The sequence below is a fragment of the Miscanthus floridulus genome, chromosome 1, assembly GCF_019320115.1.
Source record: "Miscanthus floridulus cultivar M001 chromosome 1, ASM1932011v1, whole genome shotgun sequence".
Lineage (NCBI taxonomy): Eukaryota > Viridiplantae > Streptophyta > Magnoliopsida > Poales > Poaceae > Miscanthus > Miscanthus floridulus.
Window position 1 is genome coordinate 78455616 of NC_089580.1, and position 10834 is coordinate 78466449.

The following is a 10834-nucleotide window of genomic DNA, read 5'->3' on the forward strand; positions in this document are numbered from 1 at the left end:
GCGGCTCTCCGCCAGGGAAGGTGCAAGACCCCTCACAATCACCGGAGCCGGCCACAAACAATCACCAACACGTGTCAAAGCTCCTCTGCTGCTCCAATCCATCTAGGTGGCAGAAACCACCAAGAGAAACAAGAAATCCATAGCCACAACGATCCCCAAGTGCCACTAAATGCAATCACTCAAGCAAATGCACTTGGAATCACCTAGCATCCGGTCCTATTCCTCTTCTCTATGCGCGCCCACGAAGCCGACGTCATCGTATGTTATCTCAGACCTAACGTAGCCTCGGTGCATTCGGTCGCACCACCGCGCCGCCTTCCAACATGTGACCGGACATGCCGATCGAGCTAGCCCCGGCGTCCGATCATCTCTTTGTCTTCTCGGCCAACTCAGCATGCCGCACTATAAATGACCGGACGTGCCAGGGTGAGTCCGGTCACCCCGAGGCTAGCGTTCGGTCATGGACCTTCTTCTCTATTTCTTTTTCTAAGTCCACAACCACTTCGTCCTTGCTTCCAACTTGATAACCACAAAGTGTTAAACTTGTGTGCACGTGTGTTAGCATTTTTCAAAGCATTTTACAAGGGTCAAAGTTAGCACACTAGGTTTCTAAATGCATATGCAAAAGTCATATAACCTAGTGGCACTCGATAAACCTTTTAGCCAAAGATTTCCCCTCTTTATAGTATGGCTATTGATCCTAAATGCACTTACACCCTCTATGGTGTCTTAAGTGCCAAAACAAAACCCTATCCTATACCTTTGCCTTGATCTTCTTGGATTTTGTTTTTCTCGTTCTTCTTTTCCAAGTTGAGCACTTGATGATCATCAACTCATGTCCATCTTCAACTCCATGGACCTCATGTTGCTCAATCACTTGGATTTAACCACCTTGTCTAATTCACATAATTAGATCAAAGGTTAGTCCTATGTTTCATCAATTATCTAAAACCAAACTTGGGCTTTCATTCTCCCTCTTTTTGGTAATTGATGACAACCTATTTACAAAGATATTCAATAGAATTTTCTTGGATTCATGTTTCTTGCCCAAGCATATTATCATGTGTAAAGGTTATGGACAAGTTTCATAAACCTAAATTGGTAGCATTAGCTCCCCCTACATATGTGCTAAGAGTTTGGATTTGAAAGCTTGCACATATGCATGGATTAGAAAGTGTGGGGACATAATGGCTACCAAATAATACTAAGGTGTAAAGAATGGACCTTTGAAGCATGATACCAATCGGAGTTGCCATTTGAACACCATCCTTATCACCATTAGTAACTAGACATTCACAAAAACTAGAAAACCCCATGAGATCAACATTATATGAAAGGGTCTAGTTTTTACATGATAAGCACAAGTCTAGTTACTCTTCCTATGAATGCTAGTGCTTCATTAATCATTCAAGTTACTACTAGCATACACCACACAAGCATGGATAGGGAATTTAAAAACTTGTGCCATGAAAGCAAACATATGTAAATGCACATACAAATCCAACATACAAGTTTATGAGCTTGCTCCCCCTACTTGTTTGCTTCAAATTTTAGTTGATCCCCTTACAATGTCATTTCATTTGTTTGCTCCCCCTATCTTACTATCTTTGTGAATTTCTCTCCCACTTTGTCGTCGATTAGCACAAAAGGTGAGCTCAAATTTTAGATAGGTTGGGGTAAAACCATGTGAAGTGGGGATCATTTTTCTAAATTTGGTTCAACCTAGACTACTTGCCTAAAATATTTAACTCGGTTTGACCCAAGGATAAGCTTCTTCACACCTTCAAATAAGGGTTATCTTGTACCATGTTGAGTTAAACTCTTATAGCTCATTTTTTTAGATCAAACACTAGGTTCACAAGCCCATAAACATGTCATATGCCACCACTAGATCATGTCAAGCATACAAGCAATAGTGGTACCATACAAGCATCATATTCATTTGATTTTCATGAATGATCCTAAGACATGATAGGAATGACTAGATGCACTAAATAAGTCCTTAGCAATGGATAAATGACATGTCAATCAACTTTACCTTGCTTTGCTCGAAGGAGAGGCATGTCATATAATAGGGGTGTATCAACACATATTTGAGAAGTCAAGTATGTTCAACTCATCTCTTAGCTTGCAAAACCTCTTCTCATCAAGTTGCTTGGTGAAGATATCGGCAAGTTGATTATCGGTGCCCACACTCTCAATATAAATATCCCCTTTTTGTTGGTGATCTCTTATGAAATGATGGTGGACATCTATGTGCTTTGTTCTTGAATGTTGAACTAGGTTGTTGGTGAGCTTCATGGCACTCTCATTGTCACATAGCAATGGCACTTATTTGAATTTGATTCCAAAGTCACTCAAAGTAGCCTTCATCCAAAGTAATTGAGCACAACAACTACCAGCTGAAATGTACTCTGCTTCAGCGGTTGAAAGTGCTACACTATTTTGTTTCTTCGATGACCAAGACACAAGTGATCTTCCCAATAGTTGACATATGTTTGATATGCTCTTTCTCTCAACTTTGCATCCTGCATAATTGGAGTCCAAATATCCAATTAACTCAAATCTAGCTCCTTTGGGATACCATAATTCAACATTTTGTGTATGCTTCAAGTACCTCAATATTCTCTTGGTTGCCTTCAAATGACTTCCTCTTAGTGAGGCTTGAAATCTAGCACACATGCATACACTAAACATCACATCTGGCCTTAATGCGGTCACATATAGTAGGCTTCCAATCATAGACCGATAAATCTTTTAATCCACCATGTTGCCACTAGCATCACTATCCAAGCTTCCATTTGTCCCCATTGGTGTACTAATTGCTTTGCTCTCATCCATGCCAAACTTCTTGAGCATGTCTTTTATGTACTTGCCTTGACTAACAAATGTGTCATTCTTCATTTGCTTGATTTGTAGACCAAGGAAATAACTAAGCTCTCCAATCATAGACATATCAAACTCACTTGCCATCATCTTTCCAAACTTCTCATAAAAATCTTGATTGGTTGATCCAAAGATGATATCATCAACATAGATTTGCAACACAAACAAGTCATTGCCTAGCTTCTTGGTGAATAGAGTGGTGTCAACCTTTCCCATCTTGAATCCCTTAGAGAGTAGGAAATTCATCTACCTCTCATACCATGCTCTTGGTGCTTGTTTCAATCCATACAAAGCCTTTCTCAACTTGTAGACATAGTTGGGCTTCTTCTCATCTTTAAAGCCAGGAGGTTGCTCAACATACACAAGCTCATTGATGTACCCATTGAGAAATGCACTTTTCACATCCATTTGGTACAACTTGATGTTATGGGCACAAGCATAGGCTAACAAGATCCTTATTGCTTCCAATCTTGCAACTGGGGCATAAGTTTCTCCAAAGTCAAGACCTTCAACTTGAGTGTATCCTTGAGCCACTAATCTTGATTTGTTCCTTACAACTATTCCATCTTGATCTTGCTTATTGCGAAAGACCCATTTGGTTTCAATCACATTATGATCCTTAGGCCTCTCAACTAACTCCCATACTTGATTTCTTGTGAAGTTGTTTAGCTCTTCATGCATAGCATTCACCCAATCAACATACTTCAAAGCTTCATCTATCTTCTTAGGTTAAATGGATGACACAAATGAGAAATGTTCACAAAATAATGCCAATCTTGATCTTGTTTGCACACCTCTTGAGATATCACCAATGATAGAATCCAATGGATGATCTCTTGCAACATTAGTTGGTTGGAGCACTTGAACTTGATTGCTTGCACTTGATTGCTCATTTTGTTGAGATGATGAACTAGCCACTTGTTGTTGATCTTGCACTTTGTCATCACTTGCACTAGCTTGACTTTGATCATGAGAACCACTACCTTGCACATTTGAGTTAGAGAGCACTTGATTTTTGTCATCTTCAACTTCAATCACCTCTCTAGGCCTTATGTCACCAATATCCATGTTCTTCATTGCATTGATTAATTGAGTGCCTCTCATATCATCTAGATTCTCATCTTTCTCTTGGGAACCATTGGTTTTGTCAAATTCCACATCATGAACCTCCTTAAGAGTACCACTAGCCAAATTCCAAACTCTATAAGCCTTGCTAGTTGTGGAGTAACCAAGCAAGAAACCTTCATCACATTTCTTCTCAAACTTGCTCAATCTAGTGCTTTTCTTCAATATGTAGCTTTTGCAACCAAAAACCTGAAAGTATGCAATATTAGGCTTTCTTCCATTCAAGAGCTCATATGGTGTCTTCTCTATCATGGGGTGACAATAGAGGTGGTTGCTATAGTAGTAAGCCGTGTTGATAGATTCAGACCAAATGAATGACTAACATTGTACTCACTCAACATTGATCTTGTCATGTCAATCAAGGTTCTATTCTTCCTTTCAACTAGGCCATTTGATTGTGGAGTGTACTTGGCTGAGAATTGATGTCTAATCCTAAACTCATCATAATGCTCATCAACTCTTGTGTTCTTGAATTCATTTCCATTGTCACTTCTCACTTTCTTGATGGTTGTCTCAAACTCATTGTGAATTCTCTTGATGAATGTCTTGAAAGTTGCAAATACATCACTCTTATCAACAAGAAAGAACACCCAAGTGTATCTAGTAAGATCATCCACTATCACAAATCCATATTTGTTTCCACCAATGCTAGTGTATGTAGTTGGTCCAAACAAGTCTATGTGCAACAACTCAAATGCCTTAGACGTACTCATCATGCTCTTCTTAGGATGTGTGTTGCCAACTTGCTTTCCGGTTTGACATGTACTACATAGCCTATCCTTCTCAAATGTGACATCTTTTAAGCCTCTAACTAAGTCATGCTTAATCAACTTGTTCAATTGTTTCATTCTAACATGACCAAGCCTTATATGCCATAACCAACCCATGCTAGACTTAGTGAGCAAGCACGTTGACAATTGAGCTTCCCTAGCATTGAAATCAACCATGTATAGATTCTCGTATCTAAATCCTTTGAATATCAAGTTGGAGACATCTACACTTATGATCTCTACATCATCCACACCAAACATGCACTTGAAACCAAGACCATACAATTGAGCTACCGACAATAGGTTGAAGTTCAAGCTCTCTACTAGTAGCACATTGGACATGCTCAAGTCATTGGATATTGCAATCTTCCCAAGACCCTTGACCTTGACTTTGCCATTGTCCCCAAATGTTATACTATCAATCCCATTGTCATCATTTGCATTGATTGAATTGAACATCCTTGAAGCACCGGTCATGTGTTGTGTGCACCCACTATCAAGCACCCAATGCCTTCCTCTGGCTTTGTAATTGACCTACAAAAGAAGATCAATTCCTTTTAGGTACCCAAACTTGCTTGGGTCCTTAAAGATTAGTTACCAAGGTCTTTGGTACCCAAATGACCTTCTTCTTTGGGTCCACAATTGGTGTACCAATGAACTTAGCCTTCACACCATTGGCACCCTTAACAAGCATGTAACAAGAATCAAATCTAATTGAGGATACATTAGGTTGCTTGTTCTTGTTAGTCTTGCAATATTGCTCTATATGCCCAACTTGCTTGCATCTATTGCAAAACTGACCATTGCCCTTCACAAAGCTAGTTTTGGGAGTGACAAAGGCCACCTTGCTTTTCTTGGGGATATAGCCTAATCTCTCTTTGTTGAGAGAAAATCTTTGTCTACCCAAGCACTTTAGCAAGCGGGCATCTCCACCATAGGCATGGCCTAAGGTACGAGTGAGCTCATTCACCTCCTTCTTGAGGGTCTCATTTTCCACAATTAGTGAGACATCACAAGTGAAACCATTACTCAAAGGTGAAGTAGAAGTGGTAGTGCTACAAGAATGGTTAGTGGGAGCAACAACAATGGGCTTATAAAAAGATTCATCAAGAATGTCACATGTTAGTCCCACATCACAAGACACGATCACTTGCTCCTTCCTGGCTTCCTCCTTCTTGACTTGCTCGAGGAGAGAGGAGTGAGCTCTTTCAAGCTTAGTGTGAGCATTGCCAAGCTCCTCATGGTCTTCCCTTATACTCTCATGAGAAGCATTGAGCTCATCAAAGGATCGCTTGAGAGCTTTGAGCTCTTTCCGCAATTCTTTGCACTCCTTTCTCTTCATCTCAAGACATGTGTGGGCATTCTCCAACATGTCCATGAGTGTCTCCTTGGAGCCCTCCTCAACATCATCATCGTCATCACTCCTACACTCATCACTTTCACAAGCATCATCATCACTTTCATCATATTTTACCTTGGTGGGCTTTGCCATGAGGCAAGTTGATGAGGTATCGAAGATGGAAGGCTTGTTGTTGATGGCTATGCTTGCAAGTGCTTTCTTCTTGGATTTCTTGTCATCGTCACTTGAGTCATCATCCTCCAAAGAAACATCACTATCCCATGTCACCACATAGCCACCACCCTTCTTCTTCTTTTGGAAGGTTATCTTTTCTCCTTCTTCTCTTTTTTCCTTCTTCTCCTTCTTTTGCTTCTTCTTCTCATCCTCGTCATTGTCACTATTGTAGGGACAATCCACTACAACATGGTCCGGACTCTTGTAATTGTAGCATTTTCTCACATACTCTTTGCTCTTGTTGTTGTCTTTTCTCTTCCTTGCACTATAGCCCTTCTTCTTCATGAATCTTCCAAACTTGCGCACAAAGAGAGCCATGGCCTCATCATCAATGTCACTAGCATCTTCATCATCACTTGATTCTTGCTTCTTTGACTTGTCCTTGTTCTTAGATGATGAGCTAGCCTTGAATGCTACACTCTTCTTCTTGTCTTCATCTTCCTTCTTCTCATCCTTATCAACCCCTCCCTTTCCACATGGTATGTCTCTTGTGCCATGACATCACCTAGTACTTGGTTAGGGGTGAGTTGCTTCAATCCTCCTCTAATGATGATCAATCTCAATGTCTCAAATCTTTGAGGTAAGCACATCAAGAACCGATAAGAGACATCATCATCATTGATCTTCTCTCCCAATGCCTTCAAGTCATTCACAATTATTTGGAGCCTATGGAACATCTCTGGTATGCTCTCATCATCCTTTATCTTGAAACTTGTCAACTTGTCCTTTAGAATGTATAGCTTGGCACTCTTCACCGCTGGTGTACCCTCATAGGTCTCCTCTAATCTCTTCCACACCTCACTAGCTCTCTCACAATCCTTGATTTGCTCAAACACCTTGGAATCAATAGCATTGTAAATGGTGTTGAGAGCCATTCTATTGCATTACTTGTTGGCCTTGTCATTGTTGGTGAGATTGTCCATATCAAGAATTACAAAGTCACTCTTGGTCACATCCCATACTTGGTCATTGATTGAACCAAGATACATCTTCATCTTTCGCTTCCAATAGTCATAGCATGTACCATCAAAGAACAGTGGTTTGCCCCCCACATGGTTGAACACAATTTGAGCCATTTGACACCGAGGTTGTTAAGCCTTCACTCAAACGGTGACCATGGCTCTGATATCACTTGAAAGGTCCTAATATGGCTAGAGGGGGGTGAATAGACTATTTAAAAATATACAAGAACACTAGAGCAATTTGATTAGTATGACAAACAGCGAAATGCAAACTTGCTTTAGCTCTACAAGGGTTGCAAGCCACCTATCCCAATAATTCTAGTTGCTATGATCACTAGCACACACAAAAGGCTAAGTCACTACTCACTAAGCTAGTGTGCTCTCACGAACTAACTAAGGAGCAACACCAACTAAACTAACAAACTCTCAAAGACTAGCTACACTAAAGAGCTTGGTAACTAGTTTGCAAGAAAGTAAAGGAGGGGATATGATGATTATACCACCACGTCGAGGAATGAACCATTGCTCTGCTCAGGGCTGACCGGACTCGGCTGACCGGATGCACCCCAGCGTCCGGATGCCTGCGTTCGGTCCTTAGATGGGTGCCACATGGCCAAGATTTAAACGTCATGCATTAAATCTCAATGGTCAAGTTCCTGTGCTCGCGTTGTTAATGAACGACCGGACACACATCTCCAAGTGACCGGACTCACCAACACATGGCATCTAGTCGAGTCTAGTAAGGTTCTAGAGAAGAAAAATACTGACCGGATGCGTCAGGTCAAGTGTGACCTAATGCGCCCCAGCGTTCGGTCCTGCTCCTCTTCTCTACACGCGCCCACAAAGCCAATGTCACCGTACGTCAGCTCAGACCTGACGTGGCCTCAGTGCGTCCTGTTGCACCACCGCGCTGCCTTCAACATGTGATCGAATGCGCCAGTCGAGCTAGCCCCAGCATCCGATCGTCTCTCTGCCTTCTCGGCCAACTCAGCATACCACGCTATAAATGATTGGACGCGTCAGGGTGAGTCTGGTCACCCCGAGGCCAGCGTCCGGTCGTGGACCTTCTCCACTATTTCTTTTTCTAAGTCCACAACCACTTTGCCCTTGCTTCCAACTTGCTAACAACAAAGAGTATAACTTGTGTGCATGTGTGTTAGCATTTTTCAAAGCATTTTACAATGGTCAAAGTTAGCACACTAGATTCCTAAATGCATATGCAAAAGTCATGTCGCTTAGTGGCACTCGATAAACCATTTAGCCAAAGATTTCTCCTCTTTATAGTACGGCTATCGATCCTAAATGCACTTACACCCTCTATGGTGTTTTAAGTGCCAAAACAAAACCCTATCTTATACCTTTGCCTTGATCTTCTTGGATTTTGTTTTTCTCTTTCTTCTTTTCCATGTTGAGCACTTGATCATCATCAACTCATGTCCATCTTCAACTCCATGGACCTCATCTTGCTCAAACACTTGGATTTGACCACCATGTCTAATTCACATACTTAGATCAAAGGTTAGTCCTAGGTTTTATCAATTATCCAAAACCAAACTAGGGCTTTCACCGGCGCCCGACGTGGGAGCTCCTGGACATCACCACCGAGTACGCCTCTGGCGAGGAGGCCATCTAGGCGAACTTCAGCGGCAAGGCTAAGGCTGCCAGCCACCTCCAAGTTGGGCATGATGGCGATGACCCTACCTCATCCTAGTGTCACCGCGACAAGAGAAAAAGGGACTAGAAGAGCTGTGGCTGGCCATGCCACCAGGCCTTAGCCCCGCGGGCACGTTGCATGCCTCAAGCACTTCGAGAAGGCACTTGAAGCCCCCTACCCATTCCATGGAGGGCAGGCAAAGCACCTCCTTAAGGACTGCACCACCATCAGCGCCTACATCTGTGGCACCCTCAGCCATGTGGCAGAACCTCCTAAGTTATAGGGCCCACATGCACCTATCACTGTCCGATGACCTTTGACATTTATGCATATGTTTCCAATAACTTAAAAAGACTATCAGGTGTCCTCGGGGAACCCCGAATCATCCACAATTTCCGAGCAGGATCACGTTATAGAGTCATTACAGTATTACAACATTTATTCAAATATCAACACCAGAGTAAAAACAGCGGAAGTCTTACGATAACATAGTTTACAAACCAGTTGTTTCAAACTTTACAAACTAAGTTCGATAATTATTACAAACCATAGTAGTAGTGGAGTGGCATAATTAATATATATACATAACATACAAAATAAACATCCTGCCCAAGGATCACACATTTACTTCTCATCATCAGAACGAACGATAGTCATGCAGCACGATCCAAAACAGATCTGCTCATGAGGCTCACCTGCAACAAGGGTCAATGAACCCTGAGTACAAAAGTACTCAACAAGACTTAAACGAAATATTAACTGATAGCATAGGAATGCAGGCTCAGGGATTTAAGGTATGGTTTTAGCAATAATCAAAGTTATTTTGCGTAAAAGCTCTTTGACAAAATTCTTTATTTCAACTGTTTAAACTTCATAAAATCATATACAAAGATGACACGATCCGTAATGAGATCATGAACTTCATATCCAACAACTTCATCAACCATTCTCAAGTTCTAGTTATTAATACTATGATGATGAACAGTGAGTTGAGTCTCCATAACCGAGGAGCAATGACGATTCAAACTGATTAAACCCAGCTGGGGATTCCAGACCACACGACATATGCAGGTCCCTGACCTACATATACCAACCTACCCTCGGATCCTCTAAAACAAGAATGGGTCCGCGCCACCTAAGAATACAGTACTCCACCATTCCAGCCCATGGCCACGTGGGTACACGCTATTCCCGCCATCTCTCCACTCCCAGTGCGCGAGTAGCCATTCTCGTAATAGAATTGCCAAGTTCAGGCTTACTAGAGTATGTGGTTAGTACTACAAATTCTCACCTCATGCAATTCAACAACGGACGTGCCTTAATCGACACAGGCGGAAAGAACCCGCTCACAAGGCCTCCATGTCTTGTGGCTCACACACACCGAGTCTGCCCGGTCTAGATTTATTACTCCACATTCCCATATCACATGCTATCATAATTAACCAATGTTCCATTTAAAACTTGCAGGTGGTAGGTAGTCACCCGACTTTCATCGTTCTACGCATAGCTAAGCAAAACTAGGCATATACGAGTTTAAAACTGGTAATATGGTAAATATGGAATAACAAGGGTGGTAATGCACCAATTAGGCTTTTACTTAACTCCTAATCACTTAATGCAGTAACGGAAAGCAAAAGCGAAATTAATTTGTAAAACACAAGGTAGGGTTGTATGCATCCGGGGCTGCCTTCGTTGACGAAAGAATCTGGTTTCTGAGACGTTTCACAAGTATTCGATCTGACCTCAATAGACGGATTAACTTCCTCAATCACTTGATTAACTACCACATGTTCACCTTCGTTCACTACACGTAATAACAATGTCATGTTTAACATGATGCAAAATACAAAACATGATGCTCGAT